The sequence below is a fragment of the Podarcis pityusensis genome (assembly GCF_964106645.2).
Source record: "Podarcis pityusensis genome assembly, chromosome: 4".
Lineage (NCBI taxonomy): Eukaryota > Metazoa > Chordata > Lepidosauria > Squamata > Lacertidae > Podarcis > Podarcis pityusensis.
The window spans coordinates 52172245-52199482 of NC_138027.1; the positions used below are offsets into that span (position 1 = coordinate 52172245).

A 27238-nucleotide genomic window follows, 5' to 3' on the forward strand; every position below is an offset into this window, starting at 1 on the left:
ATTTATCCTTCTCTGCCCTTAATATTAAGATATGAGAGGAAACTATGAGAAACCATGTAGCATCCTAATTCCAGGGAAGCAAACAACAATGTATACAAGGAGGAGCAAGTGCTGGAGCTATCTGTGAAATCAGAGGAATTTTTTTTGCCCAGGGGCTCCCTGTGTTGCAAGATCAGGTTTCCAGAACCTTGCTCCCCACCCCCCTGGCTAGTCCAATCTTACTCTTGTCTTTGTTGCTCCCAAGAGATTGTAACATTTTCTCTTTCAGGTATTAGTCAATTTAACTGCAAATGTTATTAGGAGCGTACTAGGTGTTATGAGGAAAATTCACAAACCACTTTGTGCTGGAATAATGCCACTGTTCCAATTCCTCTATGCCAGTTCTGTGAATTGGACAGTGTTGTTTGTATGTGATATTTTCCCAAATGTCCAAACTGTTCATGAAGGCTTTAATTAAGAGTTCTATGTAGTTATTTTTGCAACGGCCAGCAAGTAACTATAAAATTCTGCCTAGCTCAGTTCTAATATTCTGGTACACAGTGGCGCTGCAGAACCAAATGGGCAGAAAGGTGTTCTGTGGACGTTTCATTATTTATTTCAACAGGGCTTCTACAGACGAATGTTCAGAATACATACCAGAATAGCCCTAATATCACTAACTATGATGACTGTGAGTCTATGTGATGAGGGGCTATAGTTAGTCACAGCTTCCCAACATGTGTACATATAGTGAAATGCATATAATCATTATATATGGCCACAAACTACAGATTATTTTCTACAAAAGAAATGCTTTCTGCCTAGGAATCCTATCATATTTGAACCAGCTCTTAAAAGTTAATGCAGCTTTCTCATAGGCCTGTTAGAAGAGGGAAGTAGCAGAATTTTAGCTATTCACTGAGCTATGTTACTTGAAAAATACAGGGCATTATCCAGCCAAAGTTAGGCACTTTATAGTCCTATCAATTTCAATGGAAGAATTGGGAGTGTAGAAATGAATTTATCATCCAAGCTGAGGCTGCCAAAAGCTGACATTTACACAAGATGTAGATTCTAAATTGAGCAAAGTTTTACTGCTGTGACAAAGTTTTATTAGCAAATTTGAAAAATTCTACCATGTTCAGGCATATAAGGGGGCTGGAAAAGGTAGAATCAAGAACAGGTTGAGTAATAGTGCAGATCTTTCCTTTACCTTCTGTAGCTATAATCAAAACAGTACACTCTATCTATACTACAAAAAGTTCTTCATGGGTTCAGAGAACTCTCATGTAACTTTACAATTTGTATCTGTTATCTTGATAAGTAATCCAAATACTGGCTGCTCGCGTTGCATCTGAAAAGTAGCATGTCACTCTGAAAAACAACTGATATCTTAGAAGATTAACAATATATCTGGCATTCTTTAGGGTACCCGCAATACTTTTTATTATTATTCTGTTGCAGCAGAGTGAACAAAATAGCGTGACTGCCTCTCTGATATTTTTAGATAAAGTGTTACTGATCCAAAGAGAAATGCATGAACAGAAGTTGCAGAGCAACCATTTCACCTGCACCTGATAAGTTACTTGCAAATTATGCAGTCTAGTTGAGAACAGGGCCAGCTTCCTGGAATTTATGCAAATATGCAAACCAGCTGAAATCTACAAGCGATTGTTGCACTCTTTTTTAATTGATTACGGTCAAATGTTGCAAATTGATGTGATTACGGTCAAATGTTGCAAATTGATGTGGTAGCTTGCAGAATGATACTTAATATTTTGCTCACTGGATAAAACCTGCAATTGGAGGTGGGTGCTAGAACACCCTGTAGGACTGCCCATTTATAAATGAGTGATATACTCAGGGAGGGAGGGGGAGTACAAGGTGCTGTCCCCTTGAATCAATCTGCAAAGGTATGGAAAAGTTCAGAGCTGGCTTTCTGTCCTAAAATCTGAGTTCAGGCAAGGACTCCAAGCAAAACATAGACGCTCTTGCTTTCATTTCAAACTGTGTAATATACCCAATGAATCCCACACCACCAGTGGGTGACATCTGTAAAACTGTAATTAACTACTGGTATTTGAACAGCGCTCAGAATAGCTAAAGTCACTTCTTGATGCTTCTTGTGACTTTGTGGGGGTGGCTTGAAGAACAAAAGATGATGTTCTAATATCCCACTTCACACCATTAGGATGTAGAAAGATTGTGGTAGTTCTCCATTCTTGTTCACAATAATGTGTTGAAGGGTTTATCACTTATCACCCCAATTTTTAAAGTAGCAGGAGAAAGCACATATTGCAAGTTTCTCTGTGTGAATGCATCCCTTCAGTGCAAATACCTTGACTCACATGTTCTTTTCATTTAAATTCGTCAGTGGGACAGTCCATATTTTTTCATCTGTATATTAGAGCACATTTATTAACATTTTATTATGTTATTCTTCCCCTGGCCCCAAAAGAAAAACAGCTTTGGGAAGAGGTGACATTTGAGCAGGCATTTATTTTATTAAGACTGTTTCCACACTGCTTAAACTATAACAAAATCTCTAAGTGGAATACATTATTTTTTTTTATGGTTACCAAAATGCACAATGAAACCATGAATACAAATTACTAATAAATATATGCAGATAGCATTTCTTTATCCTTTCAAAACACTTGGGAAGCTGGGATAGCTGGGTTGGTAGAGCATGAGACTCTTAATCTCAGGGTTCTGGGTTCGAGCTCCTTGTTAGGCAAAGGATTCCTGCACTGCGGGGGACTGGACTAGATTACCCTCATGGTCTCTTCCAACTCTAAGATTCTATCTCCACTTATGACTTATCAGCTCAGGGCCCCAACAAACTCAAAGATCACTCCCCCCAAATCCCACCCTGGAACCTGCTGACATACTAATCTCCCACTCTTGGCTTGCTTTTTATGGGAAGGAACAAAGGTAGATGTAACTTCCTCAGGCTGCTCACAGCTATGTTCAGCTGCTCTCAGCACACCCAGTTCCAGGCTACAGCAGGCTTGGCCTGGCGAGTTTCCTATGGGGTCGAAAGCATCGGTAGGCAAACTAAGGCCTGGGGGCCAGATCCGGCCCAATTGCCTTCTAAATCCGGCCCGCAGGCAGTCCAGGAATCAGTGTGTTTTTATATGAGTAGAATGTGTCCTTTTATTTAAAATGCATCTCTGGGTTATTTGTGGGACATAGGAATTAATTCATTCCCCCCCCCAAAAAAAATATAGTCCGGCTCCCCACAAGGTCTGAGGGACAGTGGACCGGCCCCCTGCTGAAAAAGTTTACTGAACCCTGGTCTAAAGGGTGGCAAATAGGACACCGCTCACTCAGTTTTTCCTCTGGCACCTCTGCTCACTTCTCCACCTCCAGCTACTTTCAGCTGGGGGTGGGGGTTTTGCTTAAGCTTCCACTCAAAACTATACAGTGGTACCTCGGGTTACATACGCTTCAGGTTACATACGCTTCAGGTTACAGACTCTGCTAACCCAGAAATAGTGCTTCAGGTTAAGAACTTTGCTTCAGCAGCAAGAGGCCCCATTAGCTAAAGTGGTGCTTCAGGTTAAGAACAGTTTCAGGTTAAGAACGGACCTCCGGAATGAATTAAGTTCTTAACCAGAGGTACCACTGTACTTCCTTTTCTTCACCCTGCCAGGAACCCTGTAGGGGATGGAACAAGAGGGGTGGGGAGGGGCAATTTTCCATGGAGAAACAGCAGGTGGTGAAAACATAAAGACAGCCCCCCGAGTTTCTCTGCACAAGATTTCCTCTTTCCAAAACTGTTCTTTCTTTAAAACAGAACCGCGTCAGGGTTCCATTACATGTGTTCATGCATAACGTGTAGTTAACAGCCAACATGTGTTTAAGTCCCATTCATTTCAATCACGCTTAAGACTGGATGGAGATTTTGGGCCTCTGATTTCAATCAGCCCTGCCATCAAAAGGCAGTGTGCGACTAAAGCTCCACAGAAACAGTGGGCTTTCCATTGGTGGAGTTGTTTGAAGATGACAGATCCTGAGATGAATGAATGACAGAGCACCAAGCAAGCAAAATAGTCTCTCTGGAATGATACATGGCTGACCTCTCAACAAACAATTGCCATACAGATAGATGTTTTGCTGGTTTCAAAAGCAGCTGCATGCCAGAAAGTGCCTGGTGAAACCTGATATTTAAATGCATGCATCTTATCTATATTTACTGAGGGAATGATAAAGGAATTCTATTGCCATCTTTTGCATGGGCCTTAACATGCCTCAACACATTTTGAAATTTTGAAACAAAACCATATACAGGATTGTTGACTGCATATTCTGATGCACAGGACATTCCCCCTCACCCTCTGTGTTATTTGAGAAGCTTACCTAAAGCCACACTGCTAAATATGGTGTCTACAGACTTAGCAAAAGGTAAACCAGACATAATATTTTCATGCAAATACCTCCCTCGGGCAGTGTAAGGATGTTTCAAATTAAGAAAGAGAGGTGTTTGCACATTCTGAAAGGGGCAAATGGATGCATGCTTTATATAGCTGTGCACACGTGTGTATATCCATGAACTTATTGAAGTTATCTTCTGCTTGGGAAATCATGGTAAAGTGGTATGCTTTGTTTTTATTTTGCCACATAATTTTTGTATCCTTCACAATAGGAAAACACATACAAGTAATCTGGGGGGAATATTTGTCGCCTCAATTTCCTGTTGAAATTGACCATAACAGTAAAATCCAGACACTCCTATGAAGTGCAGAATAGCGCTCTTAAAATCTACAAGATTGCTCCAGTATAATTAGCTTCCAGACAACAGCCATCCACTGCCATTTGAAAAATGCAATTTATATGTAGGCACCGGGTTGGTCATTGTTGGTTTGTTTTTAAAATAAGGTGATTAGGTGAATTAGATGCACAAATGCCTTCTGCATGGGGAAAACAGATTTTTATCCAGCAATTCTACAATGTGGGAGTACATTGCAAGGGCACTGCCAAAGCTATTAAGTTTGCGGTAAGCTACTCTCCTGGTTGCTTGTGACCAGTAGTAAAAACTGGGATAGAAAAGCTAGGAACCAAATGACTCCTCGGACCAGGGTTGTGGCTGCCAAAACAGAAAGTCTAGTCGCCATTGGGGGGAGGGAACAGTTTTTATTTATTATTTTGATAAGCATGAACTAATACGCTGTTCACATTAGAGACAAATTGTTAATATCACATTTTTATCAGAAATTGTTAATACATGCTTAAATTTGTGTTTATAATAAAAATATTGGTACCATACTTCAGTTTTCAAAACACTCTACTCTTTATTGTTAAACTCCTTAACATATAGTCTGTCTTTAACATATACTTTGGGGGTTCAACGCACATTCGTTTCAGTAATCCCTGTGTGTCAGCCAGGTGCAAAAAGTGCCACCCAGACTTTTTGAGGTGCTTGCAAATGGGAGAATCTTTAGGCGCAAAATGCGTCTGGTGCCCTGCTAATTTCGAACCCTGCTTGTGTCAAGAAAAAAATATTTAGAAAAGTTGTTGCTAAACAGTAGGCATGTATGTGTAGGCAGTACATCTGTTGACTTAAGGCCAAACTAGATACCTGGTGGATGAAGACCATGATTTTGAGAGGAAAAGGAGAGGGTGGGGGATAGATACACCAGACATTTCTCCTCTGTAGCCCTCCCACACCCCACCATGCGAAACATTTGTCTGGGAATCAGAGTGGAAGGAGTGGGTGCAGAATAACCAGGGTGACAGGCAAAGGATTGGAGAACCTCATACCTACTTGTGTACCTCTACAAACCACAGCTTTACCCACTGCTTTTTTCAGTTAGGTTCCCAGACTCAGGGTCTGCTGAAGCATGTCCTACTTCAGCCCTTATCTGCAAGGCTGGCTCTAGACATTCCTATGTGAAAGGCCGTACATAAGTTTGCAAGCTAGGCCACAATGAATCTGTGAGAACAGTAGTACAAGTTCAGCATTGTTTTGCTCGTATTTAGAACCGGGCAAATGTCATCCAAAAAAAAACAACCAGTGCTCATAACCCTCAATAATTACAATGCTGTCTGCAAATTAGTTAGTATTCTGATCCGTTTCAACAAAAGCAACCATCAATAAATATAAGCTCAGATGCGCCATGGCAACTCTAAAATACAAGCTAACTAATTAAATCTCTTACTACTCATAACTACTGAGCTGTAATTGATGGGTTTCAAGGAGCATTATACATACAGAAACATTCTCACAATAATTTATAACTTGTAAGGCACCGACAGAATACTTTGGGTGATCATGAAGTGCACAGCCTGGAGGCTGAAAACACAAAGTTTGGAATGAAAAATGGCTAATGACTCTCTAAAGATAACTAATTAAACTCACAAAGTGCATTTTAAAAAATTTAAATGGTAATATCATATAATCTATGGCCATCAATGATCTTCTACTAAATTAATTGATATGAAGAAATAATTTGCATCGGATTTCGAGGGTTTTCCTGGTAGTTCTTAGCACCATTACTAGGGTAGCCATGTGTTCTCCCTTGCAGAGGATCGCCCAGGCTGCCTAGTCTAAGTCCAGAGCAAAGGCAAACCAGAACAGTAACTCGACAACAGACTGAGCAGACACACAGGTCACCTGGCCACAGCCTTTCCCACTAGAAATTTATATTTATAATAATTATTTCTAAATCTGCATATATAAGCAAAAGCAAAAAAATCTGCAAATTCGCATTATATATGTTCAACTCTATTGGGAAAGGGAAATGTGAGTTTAATTGATCCTAGTTCCCAGCAATGTGCTTTGACTGCAACAATATTGTCCCCAAATAGTAACTGCTGTGACCTGGTCATCTGATCCCTGACACAGCTGACAAAACTATATCTATATATTTATCTGTCTACACACATTTTCACCTCTAATTACTCTTTTAAAATATTGTGCATGATAAGGTAAATAGAGATTATTATTTTTCCTTCTCCCTCTCATGTAATATAAACCTGGTGTCGTCCAACAAAGCAGAATGTTGGAAGATTCAGGATAGACTCTGTACAAACTGCACACTACAAAATTCATTACCATATAATGTAGTGGTGGTTTTATAAAGGGTGTTAGAGAAATACACGGAGAATAAGGCTGTCAGTTGACTACTAGACTATGTGCCTGCAATGCCAAGGCATACTGCCTTTGAATACCAGCCCTGGGACCACAAGTAGGCCTTCCCTGAAAAGCTGGAAATATTAAGAACATGTTTCAGCCCTCTTGAGCACTAGGGATAGGGAAAGCTGCAAAATTGGAATGAAACCAAAGGAATGAATGGGCACGTTTTAGAACTAAGCAGCTGAATAATGCTATCAGTGCCTTGGAGTTCTGAGAACTAATAATTGGTTATGGAAACAAAGTAGACATCATTTAGCAATATTCAAGTTAATAAAGATTTTTAAAACCCACAATTTCCTTAGTATATGAACAAATCTTGTAATAACTTTAGAATGAATAGTTCTAATCAACTCACATTGACCCTATGTTTGGAGCTGGAGTTACTTACTGATTGTGAAATTGCAACACGATTTTTTAAAATGGGAAACGATTTATAAATAGAATCAAATAAATATCAGAATATGGCACTTATGATTCTCACTTTTTCTGCCTTCATATCCCCTCTCCCATTACCCCCACAAAAAAAGAAATTCTTAGCAACTGTTTTTGAAGTTTCCAAAGATGAAGGCAAGCTTTGTGGGTTAACATGCCATCACTAGATAGAAGTTTAGTGGTACTTTTGGTCTTTGTGGCTTCTGGCTTAACTACATAGCAAAACTACCTCAAGGCTTTTAATTTCATACTGACTTTGTAACTCTGGGGGATCTTCATTACAGAGGCCTTTCTTTTATGTCAATGGTTTTATTTCAGGTCTGTTTGACCTGACCACTCCCTGTCTAACAGATGCCTTTCCCTAGGCCTTGGCCATTATCATTCAAATGTTTTAACAAGAGTTTCTTCACAAATGCATATGCTAGAATATACACCAAAGTGAGCAGGGCTTTATTCATGCCTCAGGCTGATGAATGATAGACCAACAGGCCCCAGTGTATTAAAAGCCCCAATCCACAAAACTGTACTCTCAAAGAGCCCTCACTATTCCCAGGGTGATAGCTGTTGCTCAAGTTCTTACTGAACCCCAAGAAAGCAATGTTACAACATTTTCCTTAGACTTCACATAAGCCGCCCTGGCATGCCATTACAGCAGTGAAAACCTATACCTTCATTATTCATGACTGTTGCTTGGAGGAAACCCAAGCCCCTTTCTATAGGACAGTTCCTTATGTTGTATGCCTATACTCAACCACTGCTAGCCAAGAACAGTGATCATCTGCCTCGTATGAGACAAAGGCAATCTACAAGATGCAGAGGTAGCTTTGCATTATTACAGATGCTTGGAGCTCTTTCTAATTAAGCAGTTCCCCTACAAAACAAAACAAAACAAAACAAAACAAAACAAAACAAAACAAAACAAAACAAAACAAAATAAAAAAAATAAAATAAAATAAAATAAAATAAAATAAAATAAAATAAAATAAAATAAAAATAAAAATTTGGGGCCCTAGACTGGCGTAATTTATGGTCACCACTTCTCTCTCCTACCCCCTATGCTGTGTGTGTGTGTGTGTAACAGAGTAGTCAGGGGAGGGTGGTATCTCATATTGTGTAGGGCTTTGGAGCAGGACAAAGGACTCTCCACTCTTGTGATAGCCCCAAAGCTGAATGCAACATGAGAAATCCCTCTCCACAGAGACTCAGGGAAAAAACCCTCCATCTCAATGCATCCTACCAATATCTGTGTAGGGGGAAAGTGACGGTTTCTACTATCATGTTTTGAGCTCCCAGTTCATCACTCCCAACTAGCTTGGCCAATGGTCAGGGATATTTCATAGATATTGCATAGAATCAGAGTTGGAAGGATCATTTATTCCAACCACCTGCAATGCAGGACTATGCAGCTGTCCCTTACAGGGACTGAATCTGCAACCTTGGCGTTGTCAGTACCATACTCCAGCCAACTGAGCTTAGCAACAGCTACCACCCTTGTGGGTTGAGAGAACTGTAGTAGTGTTTTCACTTCAGTGCTTTGTATACTCGTTGCGGAGTATTTTTCCTCTTTCCACACTAGGCTGTTTTTCTTAACCCTTCCTTAAGTGCTGCTACTATTATAGACACATTTCTTGAACTGGTAGAAGCTAATAAACCCAAGAATAACCATATTATCTGCTTCTGCTATGAAAAACGGTAGACAGAATATGGCTTAACATACTTACTTTGCATGAGATCATGATCCAACCAATTAAGCAAGTATGAGGGAGATATACACAAATGCTTTAATCCTGCTGCAGTCTATAGGATTTAACACTAAGCTAAACAACGTCCAAACCTTCAACATTTCTAAACAAAGAAATCCACCCTTTCATATAAAGAAAAGTACAATCAAGTGGGATATCATTTTCCCACATTTGCACAGAGTTTCATCAAACAACCCCCTTTGGGGCTGGATTTGTTGGAAATGTTTTGTGTTCTGACTTCTTGAAAGCCTTGTGACTGTCCCACAGAGCAGCCAAACAACCAAAAGAGAACATACCTGCTGAGCTAAAGAAGGGAAATCTTCACATTTGTTTATTGGAGAGGGTATAGCCAGCAGTAAATATTTAAAGGCAAGCTGCATTCTGAGTCTAAATGCAGTAATGCTGAAGTACAATTCCATTCCCAACCGTAATTAAATTATAAATGTTTAAGGGATTTGTGTAACTTTTCCCCTCCGGTTCTGCAGTATCTGTAGCCTGACTCTGCTAATCCTGTGTTCAGTGCTCTGTATTCTGACCTCCTTAATATCTCCACGCAAGAATGCTGAAACGCTATAGTCTATTAATAATTTATTCCTCTCATCTAGCAATGGATTATTGTTCCATAAAACTCACTGGAACATGCTAGACGCACACTCCTCCCCTCCCCCTACGCAATCAACAGCCCAGAAGTACACTTTAAAAGGAAACAATGGTAAGCCTTGCCCCTTTGCACACTTGCTCTTAAGCACTGTGGTCGCTTAATTCTGGATTCAGCTGTGATTTACAAATTATTATTACGAAAGCGAAAACGGATTAAAAATGCAAGCGGTTGACGAGTTGCCATTTCACCCAGAGAGCTTTATCGCTAGTTGTATCAGGTTTTCTTGCATGATCAGTTTTCATAATAAAGCACAGGTGAACAGCATCAGGGTAAGACTGAGCATTCATTGAAACAGTGGCACATACCAGGTGACACCATAAAAATGAACAGATTGATTATGGAAAAGGTTTTTGTGGGATATTTCTGATGAAGTTGACTCTAGGCCATGAAAGCTTTTGACACAATTATTTTGTTGATTTTAAGGGTGCCGAAAGACTCTTGGTCGATGTTTAGGAATGCCCCAAATTGCCATGAAAGCCAACAGTGAAATATGGGATACACCAGTCAAGAAGAAAATCAAATGATGTGAACTGAAAGTTTGCAACTCAAAATAAGAACAAGGAGAGAGGATGCTGCCTACATCCTTAGATTAGAAGACAAGACCCAGGCCTTTATTTCTTGTAGGCTAATAGGTGCACAGGGAAGAATCTGTGAATGACCCAAGACAGATAATAATAATAATAATTAATAATAATAATAATAATAATAATAATAATAATAATAATATAGTAAAGGATGGCTGAACAACACTGGAATCTTCTAGGCAATATCCAGATAACCAACCTGGGATAATAGCCAATGAATATGGTTCTGTAAACAAGTAGATTAGAGCTGTTCCTCTTAACACCTCACCCCATTCAGTGGCCCAATTCAGACATAACTAGAAAAGTTGGATCAGATTCTGGTTCAAATACGGCAAGCCATGTTCTGGGCAATCCAAAATTAATGGTTTGCTATATATGGATGAATTGGCAAAATGACTGTTCCAAAACACAATTGGGAGCTTGTCACCTCATCCCCTCGTGTGCAAATAACCACTGTTCATATCAACAAACCAAAACTGCATAGTAAAACCAAGTTTGCATATTTAAAATAGTGCATTTTTGTCTCAAGCAGAAGTCAGTGTTACTGAGGATGTTAACATACTAGACATATGGTATCAGTAATACTTTATCACTGACTCTATAGAAAGGAGAACCACAAGACCCAGTTCCATATACGTAAAAGCTGGAAAGTATGGCCCTGACAGCTACCTAGAGTACATCCTACACAAGCCCCATGAAATGTATGGTCACTTTCATAACGTTTGCACAGTACTTTTGAGGAAACAACTAGTAAGGAAAAGTGCTCTAAATAAAGCTTTTTATAGGTGCTACCATACCTAAGCACATAATTGCCACAGCAATTTTCGGGGCATTTCAAAATGAAATGATCAGTTTTAAGCTCAAGATGAGGTGACACACCCACACAAGCATTTCTCAGAGGCTTTTTTTTTAAAGAAAATGTTAATCCTCTTTAGATCAGCCCAGGAATGTAACGCTTCTAAAATGAATAACTGTCTTGACAATGGGGTTTTGAGATAATCAGATGAAGCGTCACAAGCAGCAATCACCTGTCTTAATTAAGGTACAGAAAATGTATTTTCTGTCTCTGCCCCGAGAAATTATTCTAGATGACAAAGTACCACGTCAATGGATGACGTTTGGAATCCAGCTAAACTGTAGCTATATAATATCACACAAGTATCAGCAGAGAATATTCTTCTGAACTATATACCTACCATATGGAAAATTGATTTTTACGTGTTCTAATGGTAGCCAAGAGGCTGATATTTATGAACTGGAAGAGTAAAGATATTATCTCCTTTAATCAGTGGATTGATAAATATGATAACACTTGCAACCTATGAATGGACTGCTTACAGACATAGACTCTGCTTGGATAAATACAACAATATTTGGAACAAATGTATACAAAATGTAAAGGTAAATGTACCCCCGACCATTAGGTCCGGTAGAGGACGACTCTGGGTTTGCGGCGCTCATCTCACTTTACTGGCAGATGGAGCCGGCATTTGTTCGCAGACAAATGTAGCCAGCATGACTAAGCCACTTCTGGCGAACAAGAGCAGCGCATGGAAACGCTGTTTACCTTCCCACAGGAACAGTACCTATTTATCTACTTGCACCTGACGTGCTTTCGAACTGCTAGGTTGGCAGGAGCAGGGACCAATCAACGGGAGCTCACCCCGTCGTGGGGATTTGACCCGCCAACCTTCTGATTGGCAAGCTCTGTGGTTTAGACCACAGCCACCAGCGTCCCTATACAAAATGTGGTATTAATACAAAATGTAGTATTAATACAAAATGTAGTAGACTATTAATATTTCTATTAGTATTAGGATAATAATATCAAATTTATAAAAGGATGTATGGGTTAGGGTATTTTTTGTATATATTCATATAATGTGTCCCCCCCCCCCTTTTACACAGTTCTGTGTTTTGTTCTTTTTCCTTTTTTCTTCTTTTTGTATCACTTTACAAACGGGACTTCTCTGCAGTGGCTCCCTGATTGTGGAATGATCTCCCCGGGACGGTTCAGTTGGTGCCTTCATTATACACCTTTAGGTGCCAGACAAAAAAAATTCCCCTTCAACCTGGCCTTGGGCTGATTGACATCTAGTCAATCTAAATTGTGCTGTGGAAGGGGGGAGGGTTATTGGTTTGTTTCTTTTCTTATTTTTATTGTGCATTTTGTCTTTTCTATATGGGAATTTTATGTTGTGAACTGCCCTGAGAACTATGGATATAAGGCGGTATACAAATTTAATAAATAAAAAAGTAACTAAATGCAAACTGCTAACCTGAATGCTTTTTATAGGCAGGGAAAGGGGCACTGGGGGTGAATTTATAGAACCAAGGGGGCAGCGGAACCACTGCTTCAATATCTCAAAGAAACAATAATACTACAAAAGGGCTGTGTTGCCTTAACACAAAAGTTAGGGGTTGCCTTAATAAAGTTCAGAGTAGCCCTGCAGAATGCACTGCAGCGTTCAGAAATAGTTTGAAGGTCCAACAGCAGCAGACCAGAGCCCTTCGTTACATGTGTGAACGCTGTAGAAACAACCGTCCCGGTTTTCAAGATTTCACTACTCATAACAGGATCGTGAACGATACTGGGAATTTTCACAAGTCGGCTTTAAACTGTTCTAGAGAAGGTAACTGGTAATTATGGAGCCAGACAGCTTTGGGAAAAGGTGCATCTTTAATGAGTAACATGAGATGCCTCTCTTTCTCTCAGGAAATACTGCTACTAAATCCAGCACTTCTTAGCATTCAAAAACCATGTGCCTTTTCCTGCTACTGCCCTGCAAAGAGGCATAAATGCTTCGGAAAGAATGCACCTTTTAATTGTACATGAAGGAGGGAGGTATGCCTCCTTTTCAGCACAGAGGAAAGAACCATGCAGGTTATAATTCTTTCAGCACATAACCAACACCACAACGCATAGTGTGTGTACACACACAAACACAGAGGGAGGGAGGGAGTCAAAAAAAGAGCTATAAACTATATCCAACAGGAGAATTATCAGAGTTTCTTTTTACAAAGGTAACCACTTACCATTAATCAGTAGCACCAACATATCCTCTGGTCTCATTTCACAAAGCACTCAGATCCAGCCAGCAACAAAAAATGAGGAAGCGTGAGTCTTTCATTCCGCTTCTGGCTCAGAATGTGGGTGTAACTTGCTAAGTTTCATGCTAAGTAGAGATGGGTCATTTGGGTGTGTTTAAAAGGTTCTCTCTCATCCCCCTCTCCTCCCCCTCTCTGTAGTCAAGGCTTTGCTTTTGCATTTTTCACATGCAGAAGAGAGCAGGCTGTTGGGATCATCTTCAACTTCCTCAAATCTAAATACTCACAAACACCACCTCAGCAGGGTCTCTTGAACAGGGATGCCTGTAACAGCGGGTTTAGCCAGTCACTGAAAAACACAGCAACCCAAGAGAAAGGCTAAAGGCTTGGAATGGCACTTCAGCGGCTTTCACACATGTGCCCCATGAGCAACAGACTGAAGCCAAGTAATCTCCAGGAAAAGTCAAAACAAAGAGGAGGTGGGCTGCTCCTGCCTGAGGAGTTGGATTAGGGGTTATGATGTTCCTGCCAAACCATGGCAGAATGAATGGCATGCCCAGAGGTTCAGTCTAGGATCTGTAGTCTCCAATACACACTTGAATGAATGACATAGCTATAGCCCCATTCATTTCCACAATAACCCTACAGCTATAATCCTTGAAGCATTTTAGAGGAAATCTGTCCCCCATGCAAACTGTTTTCACATTGAGAGCTTGTGCTTCTCACTGCAGGGAGTGTGGGAGAAGTGATGTGAAGCTTCTGTTTTGGAACATACAAAGAAGAATAATACAAAAAAAAAAGCAGCGAGTCACTTGCACTTCCTGTTCCTACTCCTCCACTCCCTCCCACATATTGCATAATGTTCTATCTTGGGAAATGTTCTTCTTCCTCACTAGATCCACACATATCAAAAAGTTCTAGGTTGACCTGGAGGTTTGTTTCTAAGACTCAAAGAATACTTCCATCACATCACTGAACAGTGTGCCAATACAGAGCCATGTTCTTAGTACTCCAGGAAGAGAAGCCCTGCACAGAAAGTGCTGGATGGTCAGAACACCAGACAAGAATTCTTCTTTTTTTACTGTATGTTTTATTTACCATGCCCAAGGGTTGTTTTGAAAATAGCATTACTTATTATATTCCCTCAGTCATGCAGAATATGACTCCACATAGAGCTTGAGAAACAATTCTGACATCATAAACATGAGTCTGGCAAAGGAGGACTGTGGTCATCATGAACAAATTGGGACTATGCATGGGAGGGTGAGAGGCAACTCTCCAACACCACATTTTACAGGTCATCACCATCTGGAGGACCTGCTGGGGAATATGGAAAAGAACTTTGTAACCAACTTCACTATTTCCTAACGATATACAGAAATAAATCTTTAGACAAACCCCAATATAGTCATACCTCGGAAGTGGAACGCCTTGAAAGATGAACGTTTTGGCTCCTAAATGCTGCAAACCCAGAAGTGATTGTTTCGGTTTACAAATTTTCTTTGGAACCCGAACGTCCGTCGTGGCTTCCGATTGGCTGCAGGAGCTTCCTGCAGTCCTGCAGAAGCCGTGCCTTGGTTCCCGAATGTTTTGGAAGTCGAACGGACTTCTAGAACGGATTCCGTTCAACTTCTGAGGTATGACTGCGGACCAAATCTGAGGCCTTCCAACTACCACCCCAAACTCACCCCCAAATAGGCAATTCTATTTAGGAGATACCACTATCTTCCTTAGGAAGCTATAGTCTAGCAACAGTACCCTGGTGAATACTATTTAGGCAGCCATGAATTCTATGCACCAACATTCCCCACAAAATGGAAGGCTACAAGAAATTTTATCTCTGATGATGCCATAATTCATCTGACCACCAAGTTCTGCCATTTTCTCATCTCTATCCATTGTTTCCCTTGAGGAGGTCTATTCAGGTTGGTGACACTACCATGCAGACTCATTTTGCAATGGTATGCTATCATATTCATGGCTGACTTCAAACAATACTTCCTCAGCTTCTATCTTCAAAAGGCATCTTCTGCACCTGAGATACATCACCTAGACCTACATAATGGAGGACCTTGAAAAATCATACCAGGATTTCCAACATTTTCCATCCCTTTATCAACCTAAGCCTAGACCAGTACATGTAGCAGTTTCAGTTCGTGGAACTATGCAGTGAACAGATATGTAATTACCATCTTGTATTAAAAACCCACTGAACACAACATGCTTCCAGCTACTGCCCCAAGCATATCACACAATCCATCATCTCTATAGCAGAGCCCTACAATACAACATCAACCACTTGTGCTGGTTTGTTTCTTCTATTCATGTGGTGTGCATTATCCAACTCTGCTGCTACAGAGGATGGAACTGAATCCAGGTTTTGTATGCATCCAAGCTATATATGTACACAACCACACTATATGTGAGTTCCTCTGAACTACATGTAAGTCAAAGAGATATGAATACAACCACACATACTACTCCTTCTGTTGGGGAGAATCTCACCTTGTAGGCAATCGTTTTTTGTACACAAGGCAGTGTGAATTTGGAATTTGGTTGTGAAACTGTAAGGCACATGAGTGAGATGCAATGATCACCAAAACAGCAGCACAGATAAGCAATTTTCAGACATTTTCCACTTTCTTCCTCTGAAATACTGCATGATTAATTCACATAGGAGCTTTTCCTAACTTCATTCTGAAATGCAGCTGATTCAGGAGACTGTAAGGAAACCCGGGAAAATCCTTATCCAACTGACATGATAAATTACTTGGAATGTTAAGTGGAACTTTGGGGTTTCAGTACTGAGAATACAACTACACAAATCTGCCATAAAAACACTACACTGAGATTTTCCAATATTACCATCATACATTATTGCTACTTGAAACGATCTCTGTGTGATGGCTACTCCATTCAGCAACCTTTGCGTACTGGCTCATCATGCAACTCTTTCCACATTGTATGGTTTATTCCCACACCAGTAACAAGCGGTTGTGATGGCAGCTCACAACAACAAGATAACAAACAATTTTGCAGGGGACAAGTCAGCAATGCATATAAATGGGTAGATTCGACTTTTAACATAATTAATGGTGCTTGCAAAATGAATCACAGCACAATTCTATCTGGAAGGAAGCTCCATGGTGTTTAATGGGGGTTGTTCACAGGTAAGCATGCACAGATTGCAGCCTTAATTAATGCCCTTTCTATCGTGCATAACCATGCACTTTGACATGTGATAACTCTGGATGTCAAATGGTCAAGTTAAATCAAAGGCCTTGCTTCACTCAACCAATAAAAGAAAGCCCAGCACAAACATTAGTTTAAATTCAGGTTGGGAAAATGAACAACACTGATTGTGAAATATTATTACCAAGACACTGAATAATAAACCTCATATTTCTTAACAAAATCTACAACAGAAGCTAAAGCATTGGGGTCAGATCCAATGTTGTTGTTCTGTTAGTACAGACTGCCACTTGCTCAAGAAAACTTCATCTCTCCCCTGCAGCCAACCCACACTCTCAAAATATGCCCTAGAGGATTGGAAGACCCGGGAGGCAGATTCTGAGGGCGCTCAAGGAAATGAGACGAAGGGGAAGTCCCAGGGCATGAGTGGAACTTGTAGACACATAAAGTTGGATATACAACTCGTGGTATTCTTAGAATTTTCCTGGGGCTAATCTGAATGTTATTTCAGAGGGGAAGCTACATTATTCAGCTGCAGCAAAAACAATGAGTGATTAATTTTCCAACTATTTGGTGTAGATATGTTTAGTAAGGCCATGGTTATGCAAAAAGAAGAAGTATTTTATCGTTCTAAGAAGATGCACATGAACATACACACATACATGTACTATGATAATCCCATTCACAGGCAGCTTGTGTTCCACATTTCTCCACTAATTTCTCAATTTTCACGCCACTGCAAACACTTTACCTATAGCCCCCTAAGGACCTCCTCCTCCTCCTCCTCCTTTCCCTTTGACACAAACTAGACGAGAGCAGCCCAGCACACAGAAGTCCTCCTCATCAAAGTCAGCCTTGCTGCTACAGAGGTGTATTCAGTGAGTAGCTGTAGGGGCAGTGATGGGATGGAGGAGGAGGACCACAACCAAAACCATCACAGGCTTTTTGATTATCTAACCTTACTTACCAAGCTTGATGGATTACAGCAGGGGTAGCCAATGTGGCACCCTGCAAATGTTGTGGGACTCCAACTCCCATCATCCTCAGCCAGCATAGCCAATGGCCAGAGGTGCTGGAAGTTGCAGTCCAGCAACATCTGGAAGGCCCCATGCTGCCTGACTCTGGATTAGAGATTTTAAAAATTAAACATAAAATTCTCTTCCCAAAATCCCAATGAAAAAAATGGATGTACGGAATACCTACTTAAAACCCCATTAAAACAGCTAAAACATAATGAATTCTACCCGGCCCTTGTATGCACTTAACCCTGGTCCCCGAAAGCCAAACCTAATAAAAAGGACTTACAAGTGCAATAACAGTCAGTTATTTATAGGCACTAGTCATACTGATGGCTGTAAAATGCAAATTGTTATAACGCACTCCTGTGTTCTGGGCCACTAGGGCACTTTAAATATTTACAAGTTCACAAGACGGAAAAGAGTATTATTCATTATCCAGAAACACAAGCATTGCCGACACTGCAGTTCCATGGAGAAGTCCTATCTATTCCAAATCAAAAGCAAAGTCTAGCAGCTAAGCAAGTGTAAGCACACACTCCTAAGAGGAGAAACATTCCCACCAACTGCAACTGGTAGAGAACAAATTACAGAAGGTCCATTTAAAATTGGCTTTGAATTAAAAAACGGGAAAAATGCCTTTTTGATGTCAGCACTCTCTTCATTTGCATTTTGTCACAACAAACAGCAATATCATATCCAACTGGCCTTACCATTTGGTAAAGTCATTATTAGAGTCTTGTGCTACCCAATATTCCTATATAAACTGATGTGATCTTCCTCCAGAGAGCACTTCAAAAAACAACAACGCACAGCTAACAAAGGGAGTCATGTCAATTTGACCTTTGGCTCATTTTTAATTAACGGATGAAGGAAAACACAGAGAATCTGACCTTTCAACATTAAGGGGTAAAAGGCATACCAAAAATAAATGCCAACAGGTGCAAAGAGAATGACTGCAAAGCTACAGGTTCAGTAGTATATCTTGCATGTATTTTATGCTGACACAGAGCTTGATCCTATTTAACGTTAAAGGGTAAAGGGTCCCCTGACTGTTAGGTCCAGTCACGGACGACTCTGGGGTTGCGGCGCTCATCTCGCTTTATTGGCTGAGGGAGCTGGCATACAGCTTCCGGGTCATGTGGCCAGCATGACTAAGCTGCTTCTGGCAAACCAGAGCAGCGCACAGAAACACCGTTTACCTTCCCGCCAGAGCAGTACCTATTTATCTACTTGCACTTTGATGTGCTTTCAAACTGCTAGGTTGGCAGGAGCAGGGACCAAGAAACAGGAGCTCACCCCGTTGTGGGGATTCAAACTGCTGACCTTCCGATCGGCAAGCCCTAGACTTTGTGGTTTAGACCACAGCGCCACCCGTGTCCTATTTAGGCCCATGCAAAAGCCAAATGTTCTGGTGGAGACAAATAGCTCTTTCCTTGGCCATGCATTTCAGAAAGGTAATTAGCTTACCTTTCCTCTCTGGTGAGAATCAGCTGTAAGCCCAGCAGACATGCCTACAGTTCAAGTCTGACAAAGGGAGGTGATTCATAGAGATGACATACTATAGTCTGAGCATGTTCTAAAATAACGAGTGACACATACCAGTTGGGGTAGGTTCACAGTAGAGAGTTTGACTGACAACACCCTTGCCGATAGCCCTTGAAGGCAAAACAATGACTTGTTGGCTCATGCCCGCAGTATTTTGAGAACAGGCCTTTCCAGACTCTCGCTCATCCTATTAAACGGCCAGCGAAGTTGAGATAGTCTGGTAGAAGCCTTCGCGTGTATTGAGGGACCAAACCCCTTTGCATTTCTTGCCACATTAATCCTAGCTAAAATCCAGTGTTTTTACTACTTGGGCTATACAGTTTTGCACGCAACTTGAAAACTTTCCATATAAACACCCAAATGGCATGGCCCATGGCCAAGAGCATGCCAGGTCCAGACTTTATAGTAGATCCTGAGCATGTTGCCAAAAATACACAATCTCAGAGTAGCAAAGTATTCAACAGGTTGCCTCTCATCTCAAGTAGTGCGATATAGGTTGGAACAACTTTTACTTTTAGGGAGACACAGAGAGCAATTCTCTCACCTCAGTGACCTGCTGGCATTTCCAACTGCATCTCTTTTCCTTCTCCCTACAACTGTCTGAAGAGCAAAGCTATAGGCAAGTAGAGAAAGAAAAGGAACAGCAGAAAAATAACTAGGGGTAAGGGAGTGACAGCAGAACTAAAGGCACTGATCGGCTCTGCTGGCTGCTATCTGCTGTCCCCAAGTGTACAGTGTACTATGTCTTTTGCAGAGTTGCCATATTTCAAAAAGTAAAAACTAGGACACCCTGAAAGTTGTTGATCTTTTTAAAGGAAGACCCCAAAACTGACTTGTCTAAGATTCTGGACAAACCACCGCTTTTCTGAAATTCCCCCTGGATGTCAATTCCGCCTCTGAAATCCTGCTAATGTCTGGGGAAATCTGGACGTATAGCAGCCCTGTCTTTTCCCATGCTGTATAAACACGTGCACACACCCGCTCTTGCTCATTACCCATAAAACCAACTTCATCCTGCAAATTTCTCGTGGACCGTCAGACTTGCCACATCTAAGTGCTTCAACTGTTCATGTATTAAAAAAATCTCCCCCCACCCGCACTGTCTATATTTTAACGCCCAGGAGTCCACCTGCCATGTATTTCAAAATAAACCTTTTCCATAGCATGGGTTAAGGCTACGGCTTTTTCTGGACACCTCCTACGCCTGACAAAATGCATTTGAACTAATTAGGCTGCTATAAGAAGAGCAAGTTATAATTCAACTGTTTTGCTTCTCCCCCATTCCCTTTCCCCCTTTTTCGAAGCTGCTTTGGTACAGAGTCACATTCGCCTACATTAAACACCTGAGTGATGAATAAAGTATTACAATTTTATATCTTCCTATTAATATCAGCTCTGGCAGAGTTCCTTACCCTAATTATGCCACAAGACTAGATGAAGAGTATCCTTCCAGATTCCCAGACAAACTGGAGACAACATGCTCTTCAAAATGCAATCCCGTATCCAAGCTTTGGGATCTGCCTCTGTGAAGTGTTTGATCAACATTACCCTGTCTGTGTCCACACTACGCTGAGGAAATCTCTACCTGACACACAGGGTGGGGAAAACAGGGTTATGCAGCCTTCTCAGTGTAGGTGCATGTTGAAACAGAACCCTGGGAACAGACACAACTGAACCCTAATAAATGTCAACAGATTGTCACACCCTGAAACACCTGCTAATTAGCATTCACTGTCATGTGTTAACCCATTGCTTAAACGCTATCATTTGGAGCAAAAGTAGGCTTGGGAGTAACTTTCAGAGCCTTTGAAATGCAGGCCATCCTCTGATTTGGGTAGCAATGAAATGTGAAACTTTAAAACAAGGAGCTGACTTTACTGCAGATCATTAAAAAAAGCTTTTTGAAGGGAGAGAAAACCGGGGAAACTGTAGCAGACCACTTGAAGCATTCATCCCCCCCCCCCAAAAAAAAATTCTGGGGTGTATAGTTTGTTAAGAGTGCTGAGAGGAAACCCCTATTCCTCTCACAGAGCTACAATTCCCAGAGTTCCCTAGGAAGAGGGATTGATTCCAAACTACTCTTAAAATTCTAGCTATGAGGGGGAACGGGGTTTCCTAAGAACTCTCAGCATCCCTAACAAACTACAGGTGTTGGGATGGGAAAGCTCTTTTAGACTGGGAGTGTGCTTCCATTCCCCAGGCCTGATCTCCACTGACTGTCATCCTTGACCGTTAGGCATAATGGTTGCAACTGATGGGAATTAGGAGCCCAACAACATCTGAAAGGCCACAGGTTCCCTAACTCTGGCGTAGACCTAATTGAGTGTGTATGAATCTGTGCTTATATGTTCAGGTTACCCAAAAAATATTTTCTCTGAAATGCTAGATTTCCAGCCTTTTCATTCATGCATCTTATCCAGTAATAAAAGATGCTGCAGTCTACCATTTCCTGCAAAAATGAAAATAGTTAAGAAAACCTTTTTACAAGCTACAGGAGCCCTAATGACTATAATCCTGTCTTCTCTTCTTTACATTTTATTGGGAAAATATTTCAGGTACTGAAAGGAAGATTTGTGACGCCACACAGTTCTTTATACTATTCAAAAAGAAATCAGAACTAGTCAAATCCTGATTCCCACCCCCTACCCCAAGGCATTAAAAGTACACCACTTCCCTGTAATGACAGAGAAGTTGTGGTCTGAACAATATAGTTAGAAGGCCAATTAACAGATCCGTTTTGGGAAGCGCTAGGTGCCTCTGTTTTTTTCCTTTTTAGTGTTTGTTCTCTGTACCTTAATTTTCCTCCTTGCAGCAAACTGCAAACCATATTACAGTGGTACCTCGGGTTAAGAACTTAATTTGTTCTGGAGGTCTGTTCTTAACCTGAAACTGTTCTTAACCTGAGGTACCACTTTAGCTAGTGGGGCCTCCCGCTGCCGCTGCGCTGCTGCCACACGATTTCTGTTCTCATCCTGAAGCAAAGTTCTTAACTCGAGGTACTATTTCTGGGTTAGCGGAGTCTGTAACCTTAAGCGTTTATAACCTGAGGTACCACTGTACTGGGGAATCAAAGAGCTGTGGCTCAGTGCTAGAGCACACTAGGGCTGGGTGATGTCAGCTTTTCAACATCACAGCATATCACCAGCCAAACATCACAGTTTGGCGATATACCCCAATGTTGAAAAAACAACCTACATTGGTCTCAGCCTGTGAGCCGCCGCGTGAAATTGCCACAGCTCTCACTGCAGAAGCTGAGGCAGTTTCACCCCAGTGCCTAGTAAGCTCAGCTGGGGTGCCAGGCTGGGGGATCCTTTAACTGCTCGGTTGAGGGGAATGGCAACCGCACACTCCTCAGCCAAGCAGTTTAATGATGCAGAGGGAGGAACAAGATGTATCGGCACCTTGCCGATACAGCTTTTTTCTCCCACTATGCAGTATGATATATCGCTGGCGAAACCGCCACCGCTCCTCAGTCCCTCTGCTAGCAATGCTCACAGGAGGAAATCACTAGAAGAGGGACTCAGGAGCGGTGGCAGTTCCACCAGCGATATACCGCTGAGTGAAGCTGACATCGCGGTCTGCTCCTCATACTGGTCCTGGGTGATATATTGATATGTCGTCCAGGCCTAGAGCAGACAGCCCCAGATTTAATCCCCAGCATCTGCAAGTGAGGCTAAGACCCTGATCTGCAAATACTGAGGGAAGAGGAAAAAATACAAAAAAGGCCCATTCACACATTTTTTCCAGAGTTTGCAAGAGGACACACACACTCCATTCCAGCTTGCAGCAAAAGCTTTTCTCCAAACCAGGCTAGCAAGCCATCCTGCAGACCTCTTTTGAAAAAAACTAAATCACTCATCTGCGGGTTTTACAAAAAACAAAAACCCTGCTGTGTGCATTCAGTTCTTTGGCAACATGTAAATGGGCTTTCTGGATCCTGGCAAAAGCCACAGCAGAGGCACATCTGCCTCTGCCTTTTAATCATTAAGGCGAGCACAAATTTGTTATGTATTACTCCAACCACTGCTATGAAAATGATTTTTTTTTTAAAGGGGGCGATCAACAAAATTGTTTTACATAGTGGTGTTGTCTTCACAGACAGAAATATTTTGCATTTCGGTAGCACCTCAGAAGGTACCATTGTTATGTGGATGGAGAAATACAGATCAATTCCAAAATTTGCTTAGCAAATAAGTGCTAAAAACAGGACAGACTGTAGCCAGAAATACATTACAGGCTTGCAATGCAAAGAGCTTGTGTCAGTGTTTCAGACAGATATGGCAGTTCTAATGGTAAGGGCTAGGATATGGGTTATTTGTGTAAGGAGAGAAAGTCACCACTAAAAGGTAGAATTCAAAATTTCATTCAAGACAACAAACTGTGGTTTGCAACTCCGCTGCAAACCAGGATCACATCCCAGTACAGTGGTACCTCAGGTTAAGTACCGTACTTAATTCGTTCTGGAGGTCCGTACTTAACCTGAAGCTGTTCTTAACCTGAAGCCCCACTTTAGCTAATGGGGCCTCCTGCTGCCGCCAGAGCACGATTTCTGTTCTCATCCTGAAGCAAAGTTCTTAACCTGAAGCACTATTTCTGGGTTAGTGTAGTGTGTAACCTGAAGCATATGTAACCCGAGGTACCACTGTATACTGTTTTGGGGTTGCAGAGCAAGCACAAACCAAAGCTTATTATTTTGGACAAAACATCCCAATTATAGTTCTGTTAGGCATACAAGATAACCACCCCTGCCTCGTCATGTGAAGGTGGGGAGTGGGGAGGATGGGGCAGTGCAGTACACTTTAGCCTTGAAGAGAGCTTATGGCTTTTCTCAAATGAGGAAGAGGAAATAGACATAAAGAAGGGGAGGTGGTTGAACATGAGCCCAAAGCTGAGGTATGATACTAACTATGGGACTTAGACACCAGACCACTTCATGTTTTTTTACAGTTTTCACATGGAAGCTAAAAAGAAACCAAAGTGTGCTCCTATATGGCTGTGCTCTAAGAGAAGGCTGCAGGTTTTGTAAAAAAAAAACTTCTCGTCCATGGGTACACCACCCCAGTTATGTGAAGAACCTGCACACCAGCGCTGCTAATAAGCTGATGGGTGTTTGCAGTACTTTTCTTCTAGAAAAAAGGTGCTGCGGCTGTGTACCCTTGAGTAATCCCAGAAAAAAAGCACTGGGTGTTTGGGGAATGTGCCTGTGGTAGTTGTTCTCTACACAATCAGGTCAGTGAAAGCAGCGCTGCTTACAAATGTTATAGTCCCTGCCTAAAGTGCTACCAGACAGAAGTGATTTTCAGGATCCTCTCCATAAGGTCTATGAAATAGTAATTATTATTATTATTATTATTATTATTATTTATACCCCACCCATCTGGCTGGGTTTTCCCAGCTGCTCTCATTTAGCCTTCAGAGGAAGAACATTCAACAGCTATTGGAGGATGTGATTACAAAGATTTTTATTCTAATGTCTACCAGTTACATGGAACATATCTGTCAGTTAAAAATAACAAAAACAGATTCTGGCATGCTATCTAGGAAAAGATCATGATTAAACTCCACAGTAAACACACCTGATTAAAAATAAATAATTTGGTTCATCGTGCCTACTTTGAAATTTGTCTGAGTGTGCATGTGTATGTATACTCTGTGTGTGTGTGTGTGTGTGTGTGTGTGTGTGTGGAGAGAAAGAGAAATAGAGAAAGAAACACACACAGACACATGCATATAGGCTAAATAGTATGCCAAATATTGCAAGTTTTTCATTATTAAATCAGAGCACTGAGTTCAGAACAATTAGTTATCTTGCACGTGGGTTTGCATTTGGAAGTCTTTAGAGGCCGCCTGCTGCCAGGCTCTTCTGGAAATCCAGCTGGCAGTCATAAAGCTATTACTTCATTTGGTTGCATTTTGTACTTGTATCTGCCTTCTGGGTACAGAAGGCACCGGGCGAGGGCAGTGAGGGGGGGGGAATAAATATGTGCAGACCAGAGTTTGATTCCATATAGTACTGTTTCGTTTTAGTCAAGTTGCTCCTAAATTTATATTCATCCACAAGAGATTGTGGGTGGTATCTGATCGTGATTGTCTGCTGACACAAAGAAAATCAGTCAGCAAAATGGGGTGGGGGAAATTTCTGGCGATTCCCTCACTCCACACACAGTGGCTCACACCCTCTCTAAATCTGCTCCAGCGAGGTGGAGACCCCACAGGAGAGATTTAGGGAGATTTATGGAGATGGTTCAGGGTGCTGCAGGAGAGAAGACTGCCAAAAAATCTCTCTCTCCCCATTCAACTGATGCATCATTCTCTTTGTCCATGTCCTTCTTGACATTCTTCTTCCAACAGGCTTTTGGGAACTGACTCTTTTTAAGGAAAGGCCTGGAACTATGATGTTTTTATTGTAAAGATCTGTATATAATAGATCATATATATTAATGTTTTTTTTTTTATAATTATTGCTTTTTCTATGTTTTAGCTGTAAGCCACCTTGAATCCCTGTCAGAGCAAAAGACAGAAAGCAAACAAATTGTCAGATAGTGTAATGTTAGACATCACTCATTGTTTTTAGATAGACACTTAGTGATCATCATTCATAACAGTGTAACTGGTGTAAAACACCTTCAGCAGCAAAGCGAACCCCTATGTTACTATAATTCAAATTTGTAATTACATTTATCTTGCAAAACTATTTCAACTATTTAATATTTCGCAACTCATAATCCAAGAACAGAAACATCTGTTCTGTAGCTCTTGTTTTCATCCAACGAAAGCTCCTTTATAAAATTCAGTAAAAGCATGCCATCCCACTTACAATTGGGAAAGAAAATCAAAGTGGGCTCAGTATACTTCCAGCAAAGGCCATGATAGTTTCCTCAGAGAACAGAAAGACTTCCACACTGATATTATAAGCAGGCAATCCCAACACCAGTGCAGTGTAACCAGTGCAGAATAGACAGAGGGCCTTTCCAAATACTCTTGACAGCCCATTCTATCTCAGCAGTTGATTTAAGTGGAAGGCAAAAGAGACAGAGAGAGATAATGCCACAGCATACAAATGAAAATCTGAAAGGGTCTCTCTTCCTTGTGTTTTAAAATAAGAGATCTGGCTCTGTGGAGGTGACTCATGAGTAGAATGCCTTATGTGCTGAAGGCTTGCAAAACCAAGGCCTGAACATGTAAATTAAATTGTCAACCTGTGTTGGTTTTATTACAGGCAACATAAATGACTGTTATTGCTTTTATTCTGTCTGCAATTTGTGTACAGCAATCAGCATTTTAAAGCTATAAATATACAAGCCTTTTGCTTTGCTATTCCATACAAGATTTAGTGTGCGGTGGAGCTTGGAGAGGGGCAAGTAACTGGGTGGCTGGAATGGGTAATCTCATTTCCTCTATTAGCACAAGGAAAGAGATGCTGTGGGGAGAATGGCATCCAATCAAGGTCTTTTACACACAGACCAGTTATCATGGAGTAACTATGAATCGTGCGTTGCATCCCTAGAGCTACTGCCTATGTAAAACGCTTCTTGAACTAAAAAAAATAAAAATCAATTAGATTTCATAAGCAGCACAGCATTACGGAGAGTTAGCTCTGGGTTGACAATTTAGGAAGGACATTTTTGCCAACGTGATCTGACTCCTGGCTGGAAGGCTGGCTTTACTTTCCCTACCACTGATCAAGGCAGCTTTGTATTTAAATTACGGTAAACACTTTCTGGGTAGCCACAGAGAAAAACAAGGAATTACATACAGGGAACTGAGTGAGCTAGAGAAAGAGGGACTGTGCACGCCCTCCCTCCTCCAGCCCACTCACAAGGCAAAATGTATCAGCTGGTTCAGGAATGGTTCCAATATGTGCCTAAGACCAGGCCCCTCAAAGCTAAAGCGGTAAC

General features: G+C 41.2%; 1 protein-coding gene across 9 annotated transcripts in view; it reads right to left on the reverse strand.

The window, feature by feature from the left end:
* The window catches only part of TIAM1 (TIAM Rac1 associated GEF 1), a 193557-nt gene that overhangs the window by 103823 nt on the left and 62496 nt on the right, over positions 1–27238 (reverse strand). The window contains exon 1 of one of the 9 annotated variants that reach the window (XM_081003522.1): positions 20753–20966. The exons of 7 other annotated variants lie outside the window; for them this stretch is intronic. The gene's annotated coding sequence lies outside the window, so the exon portion shown is untranslated. Of the gene's footprint in view, positions 1–13572; positions 13873–20752; positions 20967–27238 lie in introns of those variants that run through there. One more of the 9 variants, XM_081003524.1, reaches the window with a different exon arrangement.